The 25,701-nt window shown below is 39.1% G+C and overlaps 1 long non-coding RNA gene across 4 annotated transcripts; it reads left to right on the plus strand.

Annotated features, from left to right (window-relative positions):
• Nucleotides 1-280: 280 nt before the first annotated feature.
• LOC148112731 (uncharacterized) lies at nt 281-22,776 on the plus strand. 4 transcript variants are annotated; one of them, XR_015729189.1, is made up of 4 exons: nt 281-1,182; nt 3,135-9,449; nt 11,657-14,574; nt 22,409-22,776. It is a non-coding gene; the product is annotated as an uncharacterized LOC148112731 (long non-coding RNA). The 4 variants fall into 4 exon arrangements; XR_015729188.1 differs by having other exon boundaries at nt 3,135-4,347; nt 8,926-14,574; XR_015729186.1 differs by having other exon boundaries at nt 3,135-14,574.
• The last annotated feature ends 2,925 nt before the right edge of the window (nt 22,777-25,701 follow it).

Raw genomic sequence — 25,701 nt, forward strand, 5'->3', positions numbered from 1 at the left:
CAGTACATGCACAGTTAGAACAAGGTCTGTTACAATCAGGCAGGAAAACATCCAGTGCAGGGATAGCATTTAGTTTTGCAGTCCATACTTAGAACTGGAAGCAGATTTCAATCTCCTGATCCTGTGATTTTAATTAAATAAAACATTTTTTTAAAAAATGACACATCTTACATATGAGTTTGATTACCCATTTCCTGCATTTACTTCTTCAGCACAGTCTACGTGTCTATGTTATCACAGCATTAAGAGGCGTTTATATAAAATCTTCTCAATGAGAGACAGATGGATTTCATGAACTGTAAGCCTCACTAGAAGTTTGCTGCAGGATATGGATTTTTTTCCTGGTGGCTGAAAAGATTAGGAAAAAGAAAGAAAAAAGAAACAACAAAGCAAAGGTCAGTTTTCTGAAATGAAGCTGTGTGAGGACATCACTAAAGTTGTTTGAGGTCACCACTAAAGTTCAGAATGAGGACGCTGGTTGTCTTTAAAAAATCTACCGGAAAAGAAAGATCAGCTACAGGGTGGGCTCAGCACTGGGTGATACTTCTTCTGATAAACTGAATGGAAGGCAACAATGATTCATGACTTCTGGGAGGACTCTCAATTTTCCATCCGATTTCCTGGGGATCTTCCATCCTGCCACTAATCAGAGCAAACCCTACATAGATTCCAAGAAATGAATGGGGGAGTTTGCCATTGTTTTTAACTCTTGTAATGGATAAATTATACTGGTTGTTTAGTTACAGGCAAGTGAGATAGGCAGTTACAGAAATGCAGTCATCAGTTCTTGGAATGCTTCAAAAGTGCCGGATCCTTCCAGAGAACATGTTAGAGGCAAATGAGTAAAGGAATGGTGCACCACTGTAAGGAAGGGATTGAACATGAGAGGCTCAGATATCTCAGTCATGGCCCCCAGCCCCACGCCACCCTGGACAGGTTCTCTTTACATTCCTTGATTAGGTCCTTCTGCGATGGGAAAGTCCAATCCCAGATTTTTCCATCTCCTACAATTTTTTGAAGGCAAGGTCACCCTAGGGCTTGGCTCTTGATGCTTGCTTCCATCTGTGATGGGGTGGCATTATCTCTGTATCACATTGCTTCAAGGACAAGGCATGTCTCATTCCTTATTTTTAAACATGCTCTTTGTGAAGAAGGACTAATTCCACTTGCAAATATTGCAAGGTAAGTAAGTGGCCCAATTCCACTTGCAAATATTGCAAGGTAAGTAAGTAATGTCAAGGTTTCCTTCAGGGGGAATTGTCTGAAGTATGCTTGTATAATTTTATGAAGACAATAACCCAGGATGTACAGTGCATTCCAAAAAACAATCAGAATTTGTCAGATGCAAATGCAGAGACCTACAGAGAAGGGATCAAAAAAGTCAAGATGTTGACTCTGACTGTCCAATCAAAGTCCTGCCCCTTTTTTTGTGTGCCCCATGTGCAGTGTATATAAAGAGAGGTGAGGCTTTGATTGTGCGGCTGTAGATACAAATCTGTATTAGCTTCACTTGGCTGCAAAGATGGGAATTTGTCAGGCATGAAAAACTAAGACCACAGGTGATTGATTGATTGGTTGGTTGGTTGATTGATTGATTATTACTCATACCTGTGCACAGGAATCTACTCAACTAATGCTCAGCACTATTTTGGTGCTAGGTAAGGTTCAATGGAATTCAAGAGGAATTGAACGTAGTCCATTTGTGTCTATGTAATGATTCTAAGCTGATTTCTCTTTTGATTCCACCCCTAGATTCTGTCACTCCTTCTCCTACAAAAAGATTGAATTTCTGCCTGAAATTAGACAGTATGGGAGAATGAAGCAGATAAGCTCCAGTTAGTCTTGCCAAAAAGTAAGGGAAGTGATCCAGAACTTAAATCTAGGCTAGGAAGCAAGACAAATTTTCTCTCAGATGGTAGATGGAAGAAGGATGTTCTTATTTACTAATAATTATTCCAGATTGATGGACTGTATGGGAGGGAGGCAGCTCTGGGGCTTGCAAAAAAGAGGGGGAAAGGCCATTCTGGCTCAGTCACTATCTTGTTAAAATCTGTTTTCTTTTAGGATGTTTGCTCTCGGCCTTTTGATGGATACAAGTGATCTTATGCAAAGTTAGCATACTTACATTTCTGAAAATATATTGTTTTTATGGATTTTTTACCTTGAATAGTCAGATGTCTGCTTTGCCTTTAACACTTTTTTTTTTTTATTAAAATGCTTTTAAGAAAAGAGTTAGCTTCACAATCTTGGTGGCGGGTGGGGGATTCCGACCCCAACTGTTTAAAATGTATTTTATAGTCTTTCCTTCCAAATGTACAACTTCATCTTGCCTTCAAATATAGTTTAACGTCAAACAGGGCTCTTTGCTGTGAAAACAGTGTGTGACAAAATATGTTCCTGTTAGTATGTGTGAAAGACTGAAAAATGTGGGTTGCAAAGTTTTTCTAGCAGTTCCCCAGAGTGATCCAAGATTTCTCTTGATGGGACCTATGAACAAAATTCCAGAGTGTTTCATAAATATATATATAGGACATTGAGATTATGATTTGCCTTAAACATTAGCCAATTTCAGAGTTTTTCTAAAATTCCAGACTGCTTTTGTGACATTTAAATGCATAACACTCCACTCCACATGCTACGACTGTACTAAAGAAATACTACAATAGAGGAATCTTGAACAGAAACAGAATGGAAAGTTAACAATGCCTGCATTAATACAGGCATTGTTGTAGTTTGTGTGAGCCATTATTTTGCTATATGGCACTTAAAAGAGATGGAATGCAGCCTTTAGGATTCCTTAAAAACTAACAGATTTATTTTGGAAGGTTTCGTGGGTTATAGACTGTTTTATCAAATAGTTAGAGTGTTGTTGAATATGAATCAAGGAGAAGTAAAAGCAACAAGGTGCAAGAGGAAAGTAGGCAGAAAATATGATAATTGCATGGCATAACACATACAACACACGTGTGTCTGATATTAGATATTCTTGCATTGGTGAGCTGGGACAGACATTTTTTTGAAAAATAAATACTTAGATTTTAAGCTTCAAAAGTCTTTTTCTTCTCCATTTAAAATATGTATGCTGATCATGGAAAAATAAACTAGATAATTCCACTCTTTATTTTTGCTATTAGGTATGAATGTCCAATTTGCCTGATTTCCAATCAAATGAAGGAAAGTTAACTCTGATGAAGCAAGTCAACATGATAAGGATCTTCATGGCGTTAGCAAAATTGGAGAAATCCATCAACTGGTGGTTTGCCTTTTAACCTATTCCCTTTCGCTCTGTTTTATTTGCTGCATGTATTTGTCTAAAGTTTTTGCAATGGATTCAAGTGCTAATTCTGTAAAGCAGGGAGTGTCGTATATCTTACAAATGTAGTATGAACATTAAACCCAGATTCCCTTTTTTTTTTAAAAAAAAAAATTTTTTTGTTAAAAAGATAGGAACACCTAAAATGTCTAACACTGACAATTATTCTTTTTTAAAAGTCTGGAATTCCGCTCAACCAGAAAAATAAATATAACCATTCTCAAAAGGTACAGTGGTGTCCTTACGTAAGCTAAACACTTAGAATAAAGAGATAACTATTTAAACATTTTTAATATTGAATATTTGTGTCATAAATTTATGGATGATTATTTTTATTCCTTGATGTTTATTTTGTCATCAAAAGATGTTTTATACACATTGCACTTTTTTTCCTGGAAGTGGCCTTGGATAATTCGATAAACGTTTCTCCTCTGTTTCACCTTCCCTCTTTCCTTTTGCCTTAGACAAGGTCATTTTTCAAAAAGGAAAGTAAAGAAAAGAAAATGACATTTTCCCATCTCCCATTAGGCAATTAATTTTATGTTTCACATCCTCAGCATAGATACTTTTCAACCTTGCTAAATAAAACTTCTCATTTGTGTGTGGGGACAAATTTAAAATATATACACACAAAGTTAAAATAGGGAAACGAAAATAAATGCCTTCCATCATTAGATACCAAAAACGAGTGCAGGGAAAAGGAAGTAAAACAAACCCTGATTCATTTTGTTTCCACATTGGTGCTTGTTGCTATCATAGCGTATTGAATATAAAATGTAGAACAATAGGGTGGGAGAGGACCTTGGAGATGTTCTTGTCCAACTCTGGACAAATGGCTCTTCTTAAAAACCTCCCATGTTGGAGCACCCACAACTTCTGAAGGCAACGTCTCTTCCACTGATGAATTGTCCTCACTGCCAGGAAATTCCTCCTTGGTTCCAGATTGGATGTCTGTCGAATGATCTTCCACACATTGCTTCTTGTCCTGCCTTCAGCTGCTTTGGAGGATAGGCATGGTTTTTATACAGAAACAGGTGAAATTTGTGTCCCTGAGGTCCACATTGAAAAATTAGTAGATTCTTTTCAAAATGCTTGACTTACACTGCACCTAAAAACAGAATAATTAACATATTTGAATTTTTCTGTGAACTAGAAATCTTGTACATTAACAAGATCTAAGAATTTAGCTAATCATTTCACATTCTGCATTCTATCCTACTGAGACTTGGTGAAAGAATTAAAGTTGGCTCCCATTTATAGTGGTTATTTAGAAATAATCCATAGAGCGTGGAAATGCTATTTTTACAGAGATTCGGGACTTATAGATCATTCTTCAGATTTAGCAAGAAGTTATTGTGGCTTCCTGTTTAGCAATCAAGAAATATAAGATAACATTTGCTATTTTTGAGTCCAAGCGGGGTCAACTTCCAAATATGATTTGTAAAAGTTCTAGTGCTAAAGACTTAACATTTTGATAACTGCATCCAAGCACAACTGCTTGTTTTTATAATACAATGTAAAAGAAAGTGCCTCTATCTATCTATCTATCTATTTATCTATTTATCTATTTATCTATTTATCTATCTATCTATCTATCTATCTATCTATCTATCATCTATCTATCTATCTATCTATCTATCTATCTATCTTCTATTATTTATTTATTATTCGTATTTCTATGCCGCCCAACTCTCCGAGGACTCTGGGCGGCTTACAACAAAGACAGTATAAACAATATACAATAAGAAACGTTAAAAACCCATACACACCGCTCATGGCCGGATCTCACAAGATCGCAGTGGTGAGATCAACGGTCTCACTTTGGCCTCCCAACATTTTAGTGTTTATTTTTCTCAGATTACCTTGCCTAGAGTGGTTTATAAAGAGTAAACAGAACAGCCTTTTCCAAACTTCAGTAAAACAAAAAATACTCTCGTTTACTTCCAAGAATGGCACATCTTTCGAGAACAATTAATGTTTTGTAAATTGATGTGGCACTCAGTGGATCAACAAAGGACCTACCTAAGAGCAATATTTTTCATAATAGATAATAATATGCATATGTATATGAATAATGCATAGTTGGCTGAAAAATATGCAAATTGCATTAAACAAATTATCTATAAAGTGTGCTGTTTTGGCAGGAGGTAAAGAGTCTGTCCAGACACAACACATAAGCAAAATTATAGAGATAATCATAAGCAAATCAAGCTGGTTTTTTTATGTAATTAAAATATAAATTTCATAAATTTGTAGACGGAAGACTATTAGGTGTTTGATAGGAAAGGAAACAGATCCCAACAGTCAGGACTTCTGTTAATGCACCCCATTAGGGTAATGCATAATTATTTTTTTATACTGTCTATATATGCCATGCCATTTCCATTTTTCCTTCTAAAAAAGAGACCTGTGAAAGATGGCTCTACTGTTGGACAGGTAGTGGCATCTGTGATGTGTCGGTGAAGAGACCATGGAATGATTCCATGATGGGCTCCCTTGGGTTCGTGGGAGAAGCTGCTGTATTGAACATTTGATCTGGTGGCCTAATTCCAGAGGGTCAGATTTATCTCTAAGCAGGCCCAATCTTGCATGGGGCTGAACTATCCTCTCAAGTCATTTGAATCATGAAAGTTTCTTCTCATGGGTTTGTTTATTTATTACATTTTTATGCCACCCATCTTCCTATAATGTGACTCTGGGAGGCTTACAAGTTATAAAACAAGTAGAAAAATAAATAAAAAATTAAAACCACACAGATTAAGATTTTGAAAACTAAGAGATTGACAGGACAGGGACCAGTTTACCCCATCAACCACCTCCAGGGTGAACTTCGCCCATTATCCTTTATCTGTCTCAAGAGGTCAAACTCCTAGAGAGGTCTGCCAAAAACGGGACTACTCTAGGCATTCAATCACCATGTTTCAGTTTCTATTATATAATGAAATGGCAGATGGATGAAAAGCCACCAGAAACACTGGAAGACAGATGCTATCAATTTTATCCATCACAACTGCATCATTTTGATGTTTTTTTTAAAAAAAAAACTTTTGTCCCTTCTCCCCCCAGTTGGAAAAAGAAACGGGAAGGAGAGTGTGAAATGACTGCCTCCCAACTTCTTTTGTAGGAGTAGAAAGATTATAAAAATGGTTGCTAGAACAGGGACTATACCACATATTGTGCTGTTAGTTACCGTGACTAGAAGAAGGGGTGACTGAGCAACTTTTGTTACGCGGACAGCCTTGTGTATATTATGTGAACTTCCTACAGGTTTCTCCTGCTCTGCCAATATTGAAGAAAGATACATCTGCCAATCTAGAGAGGCTGACAAAAGAGCATCCCTCTCTTTATTGTCATTAAATGAAAAGTTTAGCCTGACAGTGTGGACATGTCCACTAAAAACCACACACAGTTTGTGGTTTCTGGCTTCCCAGTCCATTCCAGGAGAGAGGCTGGAGTCCAGGTCTCCTCATTCAACGTTGCCATCTTGTGGGACCTTCTCTCTTATAGCTGCCGCCTTCCAGAACAGCTTCTCTCCCACAGAGTTTGGGTTTCTCAAGTCCTTGAATCTTGTTTTTCGTGGGATCCCTCATTTTGGTTTGTTATTGTCTCATACTTCTTAACTGCTCATTTCCCTCAGAGAGAGAGAGAGAGACTCCGGGCAGTGTTATGATTGCTTTAGTCTGGTCTACCTGTGGTGTTTTATGTTTTTAACATTATTGTTTTCATGTGCCACCCAGAATCTATGGGAATGGGAAGTTATAGGACATTTAAATCAATAATAAGCATCTACCCCTTACTCTACTTCTGAATTTGAGCTCTAGGGTCTCCTGCTTGAGTAGGGGATTTGAATTAGAAGACCTCCAAGATCCCTTCCAGCTCTGTTATTCTGTTACTCCCCAGTGAACAGGTGCCCCTCTCCTCTGCCAATCTCTCCCCTTCCCATTTTGAAAGGTAAAAGAGAAGGCCAAGTTACCTACAATGACTCTTTTCACTTACAGTACTGTACCACCACTGCTCTCATTTACGATTTTATCCCTTCTGGTCACTCCGGAAGCTTTCCTCAAACATCTCATTTCTGTGGTGACTAACTTTAGCTTATGCTTTATTGCATGTGTCCATGTTTGGCACTTGTAACCCCATAGGGTGGGGATAAATAGGCTTTGTACAAGATGCTTCTTTGTGCTAATTGGTGCTGCCTTGTGTTGTAAGAGTGGAATTAGCACCTAGTTATCCTTATTGCCCCTGACCACTTTTATTGACTCTGCTTTTCCTTTGCATGGAGTTTTGCATAAAGCAAAGAGCTTTCTATCACTTGAGGCCTTGTGGAAGCTTGGGCAGCATAGTGATTAAATAAGAATTTTTGCCTCTTGTTTATAATCACTGAGCAGGATGTGCCTTTGAAGTAAAAAATAAAGAGCAGGCTTTGAAAGTATTTGTGCTGATTGTAAAGATATAATGTCACCTCAGAACTGAACTCTTCCATCTCAATTCTTCCATACTTATTTCTCAATCAATCAGAATAGAGCTGGAAGGGACCTTGGAGGTCTTCTAGTCCAGCCCCCTGCTTGAGCAGGAGACCCTAGATCATTTCAGACAAGTGGCTGTCCAGTCTCTTCTTGAAAGCTTCCAGTGATGGAGCATCCACAACTTTTGGAGGCAACTTCTGTTCCTCCAGGAAATCCCTCCTTAGTTCTAGGTTGCTTCTCTCCTTGGTTAGCTTCCATTCATTGTTTCCTGCCATGTCCTCTGATGCTTTGGAAAATACTATGGAAAAGTAGCCACCATGAGTTAACTACAAGTAATATACAATTACAAGGGGTAGACAACAGAGGATTCATCCAGTATAAACAGCTGTGTTGTGACTTGTCTAAATAAATGATTGGGTCTAAACTAACAAATGAAATTAAACCAAATGAAATTCCTGCTACATTGGACATACAGAAGAAAACCAGCTTAAACTAAAGTTAAGTAAAGTAAACTAAGTTAAGTTAAGGTAAGGTAAGCTAAAGACAATTGAATTCAATATTAAACTTTATGGCAGCCTCCTGAAAAGATCACAGTTTGTGTGTGAGACACGCCAGCTAACCAATTTCCAAATTAATATTTTCTGTCCAAAAACCTTTTGATTTTTGTTTTTACTTGCATTGAAATAATCATGTTTTGCATTGCGGCTTCAGTCTCAAGCTCTCTCCTCCTGTTACCTCTCTCTCTTTTTCAAATTTGTGTGTGTGTGTGTGTGTGTATGCATGCATGCATTTATTATTTTGTCCAAAAGAGAAGATATTTTCTCACTCTGCCATAAAAAAGGCTTAAAGTTTTGAGACGTTAGGAAGCATTCCCGTTTGCATTCTATTAGCTTGGAGCTGCATGTTCAGGCAAACGTCAGCTGTGGCATGTCAGAAAAACATCAAGTGCCGTATAAATGCAGTTTTGTTGATGTGGCTGTGACGGAAGCATATGCCATTCTATTAATTCCCAAACAAATTTGGGAAAGTGTTGCCAATTTGGGGGGGAGGGGGAAACAAATACCATCAGATTTGCAAAAACAGAATTTGGATTAATTTCAAAGCAAACTTCACAAATAAATACATATGGTTTCCTTTTGTTTCCAGCTCTGCGGTGTTATGGTTTCCAACAAAAGTGATAATTGGGTTGGGCCGTGAAGGAGTAACCAAGCAGGAATATTTATCCATTAAACTAATTCTAGCTGATTGAAAAGTGTGAGGATGAAGGATGAAAGAATTCGGAAACAGGAGAAGTCATTAAAGCAAATAAACGGCATCCTGTCATTTACAGGCATAACGATTTGGCTCATAATGTTTCCGTTGTACTGTGGTGCTACATTATCAGTGAATGTAACTGCCTGAATATCAAGCAAAAAGGCTGGTAACCAGGGGAGACAGAAAACAAACCACAATGTACCAGTTTATAATCTTCACAAGCGCCCACTTAGAATCTTGGAACGGTCCAAGGCAGGTGGAAACTTTTGATGGGAATCTCGTCTCTCTAGGCTAGACAAGGAAGATGGAAATACATCTGAGAAGAAGGCAATAGCAAATCACCTCTGTGCTCCTGCCAAGACAGGTGCGGGGACATGTTCCTGAAACTAGCTGGAGCCAATTCAACTTGAACATGGGTACGTGTTTACCTGCAAAATCCGTTGCTCCACATGGAGCGGGTTTCTAAAGGTAAAAAAGGGAAGATCATGTTGGAGATGAATAGTAATTCCTTCACTTGTGTTCTCCCCATTTTTCCCCTTCCTAACTTTCTTTTACTTCCACACTGGACGCCCAGGAGCTGGTTTGCTCAGAATAATGGAGAAATTCCATGTTTCTCGTTCTTCCTTCGAACAGGATTTACCTGACTGTGTACCTAGTCACTTGATCATTTTAGCAAAGTAATAGGAAGCTAGAACCTGCTGTGAAGGTCCTTTTACCGTCATGAGGGGAGAAAGGAGTTCAAAAGAAATTCATAGGACCCTATTTCCATCCTTTCTCTAGATTCCTTCATGGATCCTCCTGACTCTTCACAAACGAAGCAAATTGCAAGGCGATGGGTAGACAACAAACCCTCACCCAGAATATTCATTGGCATTGTTGCCTGCCTAAATAAAGCCTCAGAACTAAACTAAACTAAACTCCATTGATTGCCACACTAAACTTTATGGCAGCCCCCATGAACAGTCAGAGTTATATACTTGAGACATCAGCTAATGAATTTCCAAACGAATATTTTGGAAAGAAACAGATTTTTGTTGTTACAAGTAAATATCAAGGATGGTTTGAGATGCAGATTGGTTATTCATTCTCTCTCTCTCTCCCTCTCTCCCTCCCTCCCTCCCTCTCTCTTTTCCTCCTCCTCCTCTCTCCCTCAGCCTAACCCTCCTCACAGGGTTATTGTTATTTATTTATTTTATTTATTTATAATTTAATTTATATACCGCCCCCCTCCCAAAGGACTCGTTATGGGGAAAATAAGGGGAGGAAGAGGCCGTAGTTCTGTCTCTGCTTCAAGTTATTTATCAAGATAATATATGAGGATACATTTAAAAAAATATATTACAAACAATGTGACCCCTGCTGCATAGCATTATCATTGCCTGCGTATGTATGATCCGTGCTTTTCTTTTTTAACAAATTGCACATTTTAGCCATTGTTCTATAGCAATGCTGTCCTTCCATGTGCTGAACATCTCAAGCACAATAGTCCTGCCTTCTCTCAAGGACTGGGGGGGGGGGAACAAGCAAGATTGTCCTGCCCTGCCATCCTGTTCTCATCCTTCATGCATTGAGGACAAACTGTGCAACTAGAAATCGTTTGTAAGCGTCCAAACCATGAGAAGGCTCAGCAAGAGCCATAGATGCCTAAGTTAAGGCCAAAGGAATAATGAGGAAGACATTTTTTTCATTTGTTGCTATATTTAGATTATAATCAATGCATGCCAATTGCATACATTCTTCATACTTCAAAAAATAAATTAATATTCTAATGTAATCCCTCTGTTTTTTTCAACATTATAAATCAGCATTGAACACAGAAATGTTAGGAAGATGTTATGCCTGGCACTGCAGCAGAAGAATCCCATTGAGAATGACTCATAAACAAGGGATTTGTTCCAAAAAGACATTTGTGTTCTAAGAGAAAAACAAAATGTTATTTATTCTATTATATGATCGCAGAATTATTATATGTTATTTCTCCTAGAATCACAGAATTATTGTAATAATTCAAAATTTGTTTTATTCGTTTGTTGGGGAATTTATTTTCTTTGACCCAAGTCAGCTACGTAGATGTATGGAGCAGCACTGCAATGACAAAAGGTTGGGAAAAATTGAGGAATGTATTTCTAGCAAACAGGAGAAATGTAATATATTAAGGTTAATGGGCATGAATGAGAATATTGAATTATTTTGGTAATGAATCATCTAATGAATAATGAGCCAAAAGCTACAATAAGGACTGATTTTGAAGAAACAGATGGGGAAGAAAGTGAGATAAGAATGCATATTGTCCATGGGCCCCTTTAACATATAAATTATAAGCATGACAACTTTGGAAGAATAGCTGCTTGGATCAAACTTAGAAAATGAAATAGTGGGATATGGAGGTGAAGACACTTGTAGCTTAAAGAAAAGTGAGAAGAGGCCATTGAAAGTGAAAACAGAAAGTGCAAAAAAGAAGGTGCACAGTTTAAGAATCAGAGTGGAGATAAAGAAGAGATTAAGCAGAGATTAATCATGCAGACAAAGGGGATGACAAAGGAAGCCGCGATTGTGAAGGAAAGGACATTTTGGTGACAACAAAGTCTGCAATAATTAGAGCAGAGGTCTTTTTTTTTCCCAGAGGCAAAGTAGAGCTGAAGACTGAGAAAGGGGGAAAGAAACAAGAGAGACGCTTTCAAAAGATGGATTTGTAGACGGTTTCCAACAGCACCTGTCAAAAGAGCACATCAGTCAGTCAGGGACCAGATAAAAATGATTGCTTCCTTGAGACAAAGATCAGCAAGCAAAACCTCAGGTCAATGATGCATTAGGAAAACCGATGAAGCTTGACAAGATTGACAGACGTAGAAGAAGGGGAAGGCAATAAAGGAGGCTGATGAAGGGGGATCAGAGAGATTACGGGGGTCTCCCTCAAAGAGCTACAAGTTACTGCTGGGTGCAGGCTGAAAGGGTGAAACGATGCCTTTGTGGTCAGCTGGAGTTCAGTCCAACTCAGTCATATTTAAGTTACATGTCTATGGAGAGTCTCAGTCATCCAGATCAGGGTTGTCCCAAAGGTCCTTTTTCAAGAGGCAACAGGACTTTCTTTGTTTTTCCTTGAAGATGTTTTGCTTCTCATCCAAGAAGCTTCTTCAGTTCTGACTGGACTTTGTTTTTCCTTGAGGATGTTTTGCTTCTCATCCAATAAGCTTCTTCATATCTGACTGAATGGTGGAGAAAATCATAAATCCTTCCATTCTCCAGGCAAACTTTTTTTCCCCTGAGCTAGCAGGCTTGTTGCCATGACTCATTGGCCAACTCCTCATGTCAGCCTTAAAGAACTCAACCCACCAATAACCTTATCTCCTATCTTCCTCTGGAAAGAAAAGGACTTTGGCCTCTGCAAAGCCAGGAGTCCCAAACCTTACTTGAGGAAAAGTTGAGCAATTACTCAGTGCCTTTGAAACCCTCCAAAGCATCCATCCTGATGCGATGTGTGGGTTGATTTGGGGAATGGCTTGATCGACTCTCCTTTGAATCAAATCCCTCATTGAGCCTGTCACACAGCCCTCCGTTCTTCAGCAGCCTCAGAGTTTTTGGAATGGGTTTCCATAGGGATCCATCCATTCTAAGTGGTCAGGCTACAGTGGACTTGATCTGTTTCCTGGGTTTTCCTGGAGTGGGCTTTTTTGAAGCACTCCAGTGAGTTGTTTCTCTGTTTTGATTTTTAATATTGATTCATCAGGATGTTTTCCTTGCTGGGATTTGTGGACTGTATCAAACTTGCCTCTTTTATCTCTGCCTATATTTGATAGCACTATTGTTTTATTGTTCTAACTTGCTGTTGGAACATTTGTTCCCTTCGAGCAATCTGGAAATCTTTCAAATAAATAGAGCCAATAAACAAAGCCCAATAAATGGGGGTGGGGGAGAGAAAGAGGCTGAATACAGCATGGTGGCCCTAAATTCTTCCTCTGCCTGTTGCCATTCTAGGTTTCTTCTCGTTTGTTTTCTTCCCGGTCTTCTTGGGAGGCCTGGAGAAGCCTCATCAAAGCAGATTGAAGCACCTCCTGGCGATCTTTTCCTACTCAAAAACAATGGGGTTTGGGTTGCTAAAGGCTGGTGTGTGTGTGTATGTATGTGTGTTATGGCACACACAAAATACACACGTCCACATGTTTATGGATAGGCATCTGTGTGTGCCTATTTGTAGACATTTTTCTTGGTGGTCATCCTGTTAGTATCTCTTACACACACGGCCAAGTTCAGCAACCTCTGGTCCTTGCCTACAGCTTTTCTCAAGCAGCAGACGGAGGGAGGCAGATGGATAAACAAACATTTCTGTTTTTCTTGTATACAGAGAGAAGGCTCCGTTTGAAAGGGGGGGAAAGAGGAGCATTTCATTTCTTAGTATAGAGGACACATATATTTTAGATCCATTGGCAATAACGCAAGAAAAAAGTGTCTTGTTTTTGCATGTGTTACAGGTTTGACTGAGCAGAGCCAGCATCTCACAGCTGTAATTAGACATCTTAGATAAAGACTTCTAATTGATCAACTGTTAAATTGAAACCAATTTACATGTGACCTTATTGCCTCCAGGACAAAGGGCTGTCCAGTCTTTCCTTGAAGATCCATGCCTTCAAGAATGCCTGTGTTTCATTTTGGAGCTCAGAAAATAACCCTCCATCTTATGAGATCAGATGAGACCCTCCCTGTCCTATTGTCCCTCTTCATTCATATGCATTTCATGTATTCATAATCATGTTTTATATTTTTATATATGCTTGACAAAAAATAAAAAAAAATAAAAAGCATAGGAGAAGGTTGTTCTCTCTTTTCCTGGCCCTCCTATACCCCAGTTACTTCCAACTCTGTTATTCTGCTTCGATCATAGCTTAAACATAGGCCCATTTAACAGTATATCAACACAACAATCTATTCAAGTTCAATAGGAGTTGCCTTGAGCAAACTATACACGCATGTTCCAGCAGGCTGGGAACCTCTGTGCCCATGAATGCCAATATTTATTTTTATTTGTTAGATTTGCTAAGGTTGCCAACCCCAAGAACACCGTGGGTGGCATAAAATAGGTCCATCACATATATTAAAAGCATTTTAAAAACCAGATAATTGCCTAGACCATAGCAACAGTGCCCAACAGGAAAACTCAGCCAGTGGTCGCTCAGTTTTGTCTTCTGTTGTTGGATGGGGCTGAATATTGCTCCCGTTGCTTTTAGAAGTCCCCGTCACATCACTTGCATCATGAACATCTTCATGTAAATGACGTGCATTGCATAGTTTACATTATGATGGCGATAGCGTCACTTCTTCCACCCTTGGTCTCTCCTACAGATGACCACGCTCAGTAAAATCAGCCTTGTGGTCATTATGTTTTTGTTTTGTTTTGTTTTCAGGGAAGAGGCTCCACTGACAAGGAACAGAGGCAAAAGAAGGGGTGGAGAAATGCTATGTCTGTATCCAAGGCATTGAGAAGACGGTTCGTGTCTGCCTGTATGTGGCGAGGATCTCTGGAATCACCCTACAGTCTTTGGAAGTGTGTGTTATGATTAGAAAGCTAAAGGGGGGTTATTTAATAAGCAGAAGGCTAAAAGGGAGTCATTTAATGTTTAATCACATTAAAACACACACACACAATTTGTGTAGAGTAACCTTCTTCCATGCTGATCTCATAAATAGAGCATTATTTTCTTCTATCAAAGATGGACCATAAATATAGACATCCTTCAAGAAATGGGTATTCAAGAACAAATTGGACAGGCATTTGTCCAGGATACAATAAGATCTCCTTCCTTAGGCAGGGAGTTGGACTAGATGACCTCCAAGGTCCCTTCCAGCCCCAGGATTCTATGATTCAAATAGTCTTCCCCTTTCTGCAGAAATTAGAAAAACCTGAGTATGACCTAACACAGAGTATGAAGCAAGGACTACACTTTGGATTTTAATAAAATGCCCAGCCCAGGATTATTTAACACATTGCCACCCAGGTTGTGTTCTTATTTTGTCCCATCAAGCTAGAATCAAGACAAGGATATGAAATGTGTGTCAACCCAACAAAGGAGGCCTATTTATGTCCTCATTAGTTCTTTATTTAAAAGGAAAACCCAAAGGTTCACCATTTCACCTTTCAATCAAGGTAGAAGTTCTAGATAGTTGAAAAAACCTGTAGGAGTTGAGGAAGTTTTCATTGAGAAATGAAACTTTCTATTCTGGCTTCTGGAATTTTTGAATGATGGATATGATCTTAAAAAAAAACAATTACTTGGGTAAAAAAAAGATATAACTGGGATATAAAGGAGTTTGCAATCTTTTTTTAAAAAAGTTGGTTGTCTTCTTTTTTATGTGGGAAGTGAATTACACCGCCAGTAATTCATTTGAAAGAATGTAAGAATTATATATTTTAGACATGGCCACTGATTGTTCCTTATCAATTAGATATTATTGCTGAGGTTACAATTGCAAAAACAAAGATGATTATGTATTCCTTGAAGGATATTTGTTGGTCAGCAAAATTTGAATTATCTTTGGATCAATGGAAAGGCAAGATTGGACCTTGTATTCTAAGATTAATGCTTTAAATTGAATCCTAAAGATTTGTGTAATTACCACTTTGATATAGATTCTTTTCCTTAATCGCTTAAAATGAAGTTTTGTTCTTGTTATTTATATGGATTCAAAGATTCAATACTTTTGAAGAAAAAGAACTTGGAATGAGGCAAAGGCAATAAAACCGCTCCTTTGTTCTCTTTTAAAAGTGTGGGTGGGCTTTTTGTTTTGAGAAGCAGCTTCAAAGTGATGTTGGCTTGAAGCACCGTTGAAGTCCCGCATCCTAAGGTGCAACCAAATTCACTCTTTATTTACCAGGCAATAGCTAAACTAGGTTGAGTCTAGTTGACTTGGATGGAAGACTGGCAGGCAATGTCAGGTCTGTGGTGAAACTCAGAAATGGAAACAAATCTCCCAGGAAAAAATGCAAATTTTGTGTGTTGTTTCCCTGCCTTGTTACCACCAGGGAGTTTCCAGAAGTCAAGTGGGAGTCGAAGAGGTCCTTTGTCAGATTCAGCATGATCAGAGTTAGCAAGGTGGCTTTGAATTGTATATAAAATGTATATTTTGGGCCCAATTAAGTGGTTCCAGTTTGCAAGTAGACCTCAGAATGGTGTTAGGTGGGGCTGTATGGTTTTTGTCTACTAGCTGCAAAGCTAGTAGCCGCTTCTTGAGGTCTTCCCAAGCGAGCGCCTTTTGGCCAGCTGTCGTGATAATCTGCTGGGTAAGAAGAATGGCTTCTTCAGAGCCTCGCAATGTCTTTTGCAGAAGGTCACAATCTGGCTTTGAAGGAAGAATGAATATGAAGGAGCCCGTATTTGGGGTTGTTTATTTTGCAGATTCCTGAAACAGTTTTTTCCTAAGATAAAAGCAATCATGGAAAGGAAGGAGTACATTTCCATGGTACAATTGCTCTGACATGGTCCAGTTCCTGAGTTATGACTTTGTGTTTCTTAATCTTGGCTCCGGAATAAAGTCCTCAGAAGACGAACTTCCCTGCATCCAAAGCCATGAGTCTCCGGAGCTCTTACTGGAGCTTCTCTTTTCATGTCCACACGATTTACAGGGCTTGCAGATGGAAATAATTTACTACCATGGTGATTTTTCATAGCCTGTTTCCTCTCGGTTACTCTGTGCTTACTATAAGGAAAATACCAACAAGGTGCCTGATTTCTTCATGGGAGAAAAAAAAAATCACATTTGTTTAAAACAAAAGGAGTTTGTCTTACAGAATCATCCTCCTTTCAATCTTCCTGCTGCTTCACCATCTCAGCCTGGACCCTGAAAAAGCATCTCCTGAAAAAGCAAATCGCTTCCAACTTCGCAAGAAAGAGGCATGCAATTTAGGATGAAAAATGGGGGCCCTTCTAAAACCAACCTTATTTTTTTTTATTTATTTATAAAATTTGTATGCCGCCCTATCTCCAAGGACTCAAGAACCTGGATTTTTTTCCTCTCAGTGGGAAAAATAAGAGGCATCTGATTCAGTTTTTTCAGTGCCATATCCGGGAAGATAGCGAGATCAGTTCCTTTACATGTTTTCCTGTCTACAGAACTCCAGGAGTTATTTCGAAATTCATAATAATGGAAAACATATCCAGGTAGAATTTGTCTGCAGATGATGCAGGAATGTTTTTCATTTGCTTTTGTTACATGCAGACTCAGCAAAACACTCCAGATTTTCCCACAATGGAGAAGACACCACGGAAACATGTCTGGAATAGCAAATAATTTAAGAGTTAGATTGTACCATAATGCTGGACTTCAGCATACGTTGAGTTTTGAAAGATTAATTCTTATGAAAGTTGAAGTTCCATGGAGAAAATTAAAGAAAATTTCTTTTTTGTGCCAAGGTACTTAACTGACATGCTGATGAAGTTTAGCCCTATGTTTTTCATACAGGCTTATATCATATGATATGCAGTGCTTCAAACCACAATGCTCTTCATGCCAGACAAACTTTCTATCACCGAGATAGGAATATTCTTGTTGCTAAGATGTATTGCTTTTCTACCCTCAGCTGAAAGTCCCTCTCCCTCAAGTCAAACATAAAAATAAACTCCACATTCTTGTCTTCCTTCTTCCCTTCTCTTTCCTGCCTCTTCTTCCAGATGCACACTTTAAATCAACCATAATCCTTCTTACAAAAAAAAGGGGGGGGAATACACGGTATAAATAAAAGGGGTTGCCCTTCATAAATCATCCTCAGCTTTTGTGGGGGAAATTTATTGGTTTTTCTATCACCAGTTGAGATAAGGACTACATTCTTCACCTCCTCCCTGATCCTCCTGCTCATATTGGAAGATCCATACAAGATCCATGCTGATAAGAAAAAAGATTCTGTATTTCACAGAGACCTTAAAACAAGAATCCATCGTGGGGTAGAATTAGCTCTAAGGGTATTTGTAGGTCTTTCCCGTTAATATTTGGGTGGGGGTGGGTCACCAAAGAGGAGTCCACCAAATCCTGTGGAATCTGTGATTTTTAAAGACCATAGACTCCCTTATTCCTCCTTTTGACAGGCATTCTTCACACTTGGCACACCCAAGGTTTTGTGTGTGGGAACCGGAGAGGCTATTCCATTTTGACATATCTGGTTTCGGGTCCGTTTGTTTATCGCTGTTTTAGAGCCATGGACTTTGGCAGACTTTAAAAGCAGGGGGCAAAAAGGAGGAGGCCATGGAAAATCCCAAACACTCTGGGCAGAAATGGACTTGACTCAAACCTCCGGAGGAATTCTGAACTCTGGAAAAGGCTAAACCAAACACCACATCCAAACGGAATGCACTGACCAGAAAATTACAATGAAATCGGATAAATACTTTGGTTTCCTTTTGTTTATATTTTAATATAAGGACGCAAAATGTTCCTACAATTATGTGTGAGGTTCTATGCCTGGGAGGTGTCCATGCTTCCAAGTGAAGGCCCTGGGAGGGTCTATAAAATGCAACCAGTTGGTTTCCATATCCCTTCCTTGCCATAAGTTTAGAATTGCTTTTATTTACACTATGGGAGGGAATCTATGGGGTGGGGGAGGGGTTGTCTACATATTTATTTACTTGGGCCCAATACAGGCATGGTCAGGAAATGGTATGTCAAAAGGTATTATGCATTAGATATCATATTTCATTGAATACAATTCAATACAGCATTACAAAGTCTGCATTAACTACTGAGAATATCACGTCAGATCTATAATACATAATATAGACTATATCAGAGCTGGAAGGGACCTTGGAGGTCTTCTAGTCCAACCCTCCTGCTCAGGTAGGAAATCCTGTACCATTTCAGTCAAATTGTGACCAACGGTAGTTAATGAAGAGATTCTTTCTCTTTTCTCTAAGATTCTCTCTGGATTTCTAAGATCCAGGGCATAAGACAATCCTCTATTTCTACATAAATGTAAGATGATCAAGTTGCTTATTTAGCTGACATCAGGACCCAGTTCTATTGAGGCTGTCAGACTCATTCAGACATTTGCATGATACGGGAGATAGACGTTCTTGCTGTCTTTCTTTGAATTTGGGCCATCCTTGAAGGCCATACAGAACTTCAGGAGCAGTAATGGGCCTGCCTCACCATCTCTGTTAGCTGCACTGATTGCCAGTTTGCTTCCAGGTATAATTGTTGTTTTCATGCCATGGTTCCTTGAGAAATCACCTGTCTTCCATCACATCTACCTGGCTACTTCAATCCTGCAGAGTTGCCAGGATCCTTCAGTTAAACTTTGGTGCTTTGGGGAACAGGTTGACCTTCTTTTCTTTGTGGCGGCCCTTCAAATACTGGAAGACTGCTACCATGTCCCCCCCCCCTAGTCTTTCTTTTCTCTAGACTAGCCAAACCCAAATCCTGCAACCAATCTACTTATGTTTTTGTTAGACTTGTATATTTATATATTGAAAATGATATGATATATGAGATGATATGAGATGATGATGCGATATGATACGATGTAATGTAATAATCTATACTAAAATATAATATAATGTAATATATAATAATATACTTAGATTTCTATACCGCTCCATATTGCTTTTACAGCCCTCTCTAAACCGTTTACAGAGTCAGCCTCTGCCCCCCCCCCAAGCTCTTCTATTGGCCTATCTGGAGGTGGGCAGTCATGCCCATTGCTGCCTGTGGAAAACAAGCAATTTGCTGGCAAAAGATGAACCTGACCGACAACTATGGGAATATTTTAAATTGCACGAGGTTTTGTTTTATATGCCTTTTTGAGTTTTTCAAGTTTTTAAAGGCGTATAAAACAAAACATAAGCATGAGAAAAGTGTAGCCCATCCTAAATAAACAATCTAGACAAATATCTGTATTAAAGGTTGGTAGAGACTGACTAAACTTTTCTGTTAGAAGGGAGGATTGACTGACAAAGAGGGGAGATTTTGCCCAATTCCCAGAGGTGAATTCCCAGAGGGCAGTGGCTGTAGGACTCCAGCCATGCCAGAGTTTCTCAGGGAAGTTTCAGTTTTGTGGTGAGCCCCATGTCAGAACTTGGCTTGTGAAACCTGCCATTATTCCCAGGGAAATGTGGTGAGGTCAAAAGGAGAAAGGCCCCTTGCGAATCCTCGGCTTATGGAGCAAAGTGAACAAGCAGATAAATGCTCCTGGTTGAACTTTTTGCTCTGTTTGGAGATTGAACGAAAAGGAAGGAAAAGGTGCTTTGTCGATCTCTCTTCCGCACTAGCATTTCCACAAACAACAGACATATTGTTTTCCCTTTGCTGCCACCCAGGGCTTGTTCTCACATGACACGCGTGTCAGATTCCAGGCGTGTCGTTGGGGTTTATGGCTGATGAATGACGTGCTGTTTCTGAGAGTTGATCATCGTGCCAAATGAGAAATATCTTCCTGCTTGAAGGAAACAGAAGGAGAGGAGTCTTAATTCAGGAAATAATATCCTCTTGTTACATTTACATCTCAGGTGACATCTAATCTTTCAGGAGGAGGAATCTCGTTCGTTGGCTTTTTCCTAATGTCATGCCTTTAAATTGTGACAATGACATGACAGTCAAGAAGTCTAGGATGATAGTAGGAAGAATTATCCAAGGGGATCCAGGCCAGAATGAACAGAAATGTGTTCACAGTTGTTCAGACTTTTCCCTCCTTGAGTTTGCTCATCAGAAGGTCAAAGAGGGGATCACATGACCATGAGATACTGCAACCATCAGAAATGTGAGTCATAAGTGGGCAGCTGAAGGTAACTCTAAAATTCTAAAGTAATTTAGTGTGAAGATAATCAAATTATTATGGCCTGCCTGGGTGACATTTTCAGGTCATTTGGCATAAGAGAAAAAGATTTCTCCTCCATGGTTCCAAAGCACAGAGCTGCCCCATCATTCTCTGCTTTCAGAAAGCAAAGGTAGCCTAACGAAAGGTTTGGAAACTTTTGGTGCTTCTTAATGCTGATGTTTGAAATTCCGAGATTCCATAATTCTTGAAAAATTCTGGCGCATCACCTTTGCAAACGCTCGAGGCAACCAAGTGAGAAATCCAATAATGTTGCTTTTGAATATTCCATCCTTTATTGAATACCTGGCCTCAGAACGACGTTTAATAAAGATGCCTATGAAATTCAATCCTGATTGCCTCCTTTATTACCATCACAATCCACTGTACCATTGCAAATCAAGAATTAGCTTTTCGGGCCCTACATCTGGGCTTCTCTACATTCTATAGCACTAACTCTAATCCCATCTCTGCTTTCCACCCCTCCCCCGACTTTTCTTTTCTTACCAGAGTAATTCTCGAGATTTATACAGGTTATTTCTGGTTGCATTATGAAATCTGGCTGAAATTTCACAATTGCAACCCACGTTTCTTTTTTTCCTGTAATATAGAATAGAATAGAATAGAATAGAATAGAATAGAATAGAATAGAATAGAATAGAATAGAATAGAATAGAATAGAATAGAATAGAATAGAATAGAATAGAATAGAATAGAATAGAATTCTTTATTGGCCAAGTTGATTGGACACACAAGGAATTTGTCTTGGTGCATACACTCTCAGTGTACATAAAAGAAAAGATACGTTCATCAAGAATCATAAGGTACAACACTTAATGATAGTCATAGGGAACAAATAAGCAATCAAATCCTATTAGGAAACAGTCAATGTAAATCCTAAGGATACAAGCAACAAAGTTACAGTCATACAGTCATTAGTGGAAGGCGATGGGTGATAGGAACGATGAGAAGATTAATAGTAGTGCAGACGTAGTAATTTAAGACAATATGCAATTGGTATGCTTGCTTTTTTTTTTTCCTTCACCCTATGTAGATGCAGGAGCATATCAGTAAAACCCCAAATTGCAGAATCATTATGAATTACTTTCTTCCTACAGTCACACAACAGTCACTTCTCTTAGGCTGTCAATGCACCCTTATATTTGTGTTCTGCACTTGTGCAAAGAATGACCCTCATCGGAGTTAGGATTGCATTGCTGGACTCCACAGGAAAGTATGGAAGATCCCTCCAGGTGACACATGATGAGAAGAAATTCATCTGGGGACTTCAGCTGCAGAAGACATCTCTCGGGTCTTGCTGACTGTCAAATATATACCCCAGCCTAAGGGGAGTATTTTGAATCTTTGCTTGACAAAACAACACAACCGAGCCCTCAAGAATAGACTGTTTTACCTCTTTCAGAGTACAAAAAAAAAATTATCCAGCAGAACTCTAGTTGGAGCTGTTCAGCTGAGAGCTCATTACATGGAAGTGATCCTATGATGACATGTCAAGATGACACATTCGTTTGAATAGATTTTGTTCTGCAGTTTGGTAGATTTATTCTTATCCTTTTGTTCCTAAAGGAAATCAACCCTCCTTTGGAAAGAAAGATCCTGAAGCTGAAGTCCAAATACTTTGGCTTCACTGTACCCAATGAGAAGAGAGGGCTCCTTGGAGAAGACCCTGATGTTGGGAAAGATGGAAGGCGAAAGGAGAAGGGGACGGCAGAGGAGGCGATGGTTAGATGGCATCATCGACACAACAAACATGAGTTTGGGCAGACTCTGGAAGACAGTGGAGGACAGGAGGGCCCATCATGCTATGGTCCATGGGGTCACGAAGAGACAGACACGACTTAGCAACTGAACAACAACAATCCTTTTGTTAGTTGATGCTGTGTTGTGTCTTGAGATGGCCAATTGGCTAACCAATAAACTATTGTTGTACTGTATTCCTGTTCTACCTGATTGCCTTTTTCTTATACTTGCTCCCCATTCTGAATTCTGCCCTGCCCTGCCTCTGTTTCTCCTGCCTTCATGTCCTTGACTTTTCTAGTGGAATCAGTTCACATCAGGACCATCAGGGGTGGGGAAGTGGGAATCATAAAATGGGGACTAGCGGCCATGACAGTGATGGAAGTCCAAGCCCTTTTTTAGGCAGGACTTCAACTGCATAGCACCTTTTCAACCTTCCTCTGGTTCAAGCCACAATAGCAATAGCACTTAGACTTATACACCACTTCACAATGCTTTACAGCCCACTCTAAGCAGTTTACAGAGTCAGCCTCTTGCCCCCAACAATCTGGGTCCTCATTTTCCCAACCTCGGAAGGATGGAGGGCTGAGTCAACCTTGAGCCGGTCAGGATCGAACTCCTGGCAGTCGACAGAATTAGCCTGCAATACTGCTCTTTAACCACTGCACCACCAGGGCTCTGAATGATCCTCAGAGAATCTCAACCCATAGGTTTCTCCCTATCTAGGTAAAATAGCTTAGAATGGAATTTTATTCAGTGCAAAGACAAATTCTGTCCACCTTTCTTCTTTTTCCCCAGGCTTCATTTCTGCCTGTGCTTTCATTTTGCCTGGAGGAAATCCAACTGGAAAAAAAAATTCACACAGGAGGTCAAAGGAACAGAAATATTCTTTCCGATGCTAAACAGTTAAGGTTCCAAGTGGAATGGCAATGTGTGGAATTAAATGCATGTGCAACCATCATTATACCTCTTTCAGGAACAATATAAGACACATTTGATTATATTGGCAAAATAAAAAAAGGAGCTTGTTCATTCGTTAATGAGTACAGATGCTCTTTCACTCTTCCTCCACAAATCTCTTTCGTTAAATAAGAAGACTCAGCAGTACAAATTTTTATTTATTTTATTTATTATTAAATGTTTTTGCAGCCCATCTCATTTTGAAATGACTCTGGGTGGCTTTGGAGCTGCAAACTTTGAGTTAAAAAAAAATACTACCTTTTGGGTACATTTGCTTCTTTAGTGCAATTGTTTCATTTAATACAGGTTTCTCCTAACCATATGGATTCAATCTGATCTCATCTTTAGGAAGTCATACAAACTACAACTGTCAGACAGACTTGGGTGTGATTTAGTGATTATGAGCCTTGCAAAGAGTCAAACACACTGATTGTGTCTCTGCAAGCTTAACTTATACATTATTGCATTTAGAATTGGCTCCATTTTTTTCCTCTAAACATCTTATTAATGTCAGGAAAAGCTGTAGTTTTTAAGCGATAGGAGGTCTTAATCGCAATTTTCTTGTTATTTTAGGGAGAATTAATGCATTTACAACCAGTTGGCTCAGCCAACTTAACTTGCTTGTAAATATATAGATGCCCTACAAATTAGCGTCTGTATAAATTAATTAAATCTCCTCCTCCTCCAGTTTACTCTCTCCATTTTCACACTTGTAATAGCCTTTTTTTTTTTCACTCTTCCTCCATAAATCCCTTACCCTCTGTTCATTATCACATATTCCATACTCTTTCTCCCTCCCCTAAGAGCTGTGTATTTTTAACCATTCCAAAGTATTTAAAAAGAAAACATGGAAACAGCTCAAGGGAACCCCGAATGAAAGCGCTTTCATGTGGCTTTGAGACACACCAATCTTTTTTTTATTTCAGCTGTGGTTGAAATTTATTGTGCTCTCCCTATATGGAATGAGTATTTTAGGACAGGAGGATCAGAACAATAGTTCAGCTGCAGTTTTCCAAACTTGATCACTTATGTAGTAGAAATATTAATTTTTCACTCTAATTATTAACAACCTTTTAACTGTCCTTGTGAATAAGATTTTAGACCTGTGCCACTCTTCATTGTTTCAAATCAATTTCAACATATGAGGACCAATTCAGATTTCACATTCATATAGCGTATAAGATTGACAGGCAGAGCCTGCATGTTGAATGAAACTGGAGTGAGTATAAACCGGTTTCAGATCAATTCAGATCTATGGGTTGCCTGCATGGTACAAATGGTATCATTAAACCAAACCAACCCAGGTGAATCTAAACATTTCAGTCTTAAATCAACTGAAATTGGATGGATTTTTACCCATCCCAATCTAGTTGGGATTGGTAGACAGAACGGTCTTGAACAAAAACAGGCTCAGAGATTACCATGCATTCAGAAACGCAATTAATACATCCTATCTTTTTAAAAAAATAATCCCATGCAGATAGGCAAACCAAATTAAAACTCTCCAGCCAATTCTAGAGTCCGGTCATTTCCCACTTGCCTTATCTTTATGGGCCATTAGGAAATTCCAATAACTGTAATTGTCCATATTTTTCACATTTTATCCTTTCCCTTTCTTCTTTTTGCTTTTGGCACACCGAACACTTCTACTGTGCATAATTATAAGAACATCTGAAGTTGAGAAAGACTCAAAAGGATTTCAAAATGAATGGGCTCAGTGGGATAAGCTGCAAAAATCTAACCCCGGTGTATCTCAGATGGAGTTGACTAACATTGCCAAGTGATCACGTTTTCCAACATTCCTTCAACCACACGGATGGAGCCAGGGAGAAAGTCTACTGTGCACTCCAAAGGACGCCATTCTCCAAAGTTTCAGGGAAGGAATTCTTCTCACTCAAACACCGATTCTGCTCCAAGAGTTGCCTGTCCAGGGAGTTTGTTTACCTTACTCCATACAGTTTCCGATCAGAAATAAATGCATGGGATGAAATTGTTTCCATTGTAATTCCTACACAGCTAAAACCTGTTCTGCTCACTGACCTTTTCAGCCATCACTAATTATAGCCTCAGATGAAAGTGACAGATCTGTGAGATACTCCTGGCAGGAGGAGGAGGAGGAGGAGGAGCAAGGACTGTTGGTGGAGGTGACGTTACTTAGAAAC

This window comes from Pantherophis guttatus, chromosome 8, assembly GCF_059756535.1.
Source record: "Pantherophis guttatus breed Tessera chromosome 8, ASM5975653v1, whole genome shotgun sequence".
NCBI classification, from domain to species: domain Eukaryota; kingdom Metazoa; phylum Chordata; class Lepidosauria; order Squamata; family Colubridae; genus Pantherophis; species Pantherophis guttatus.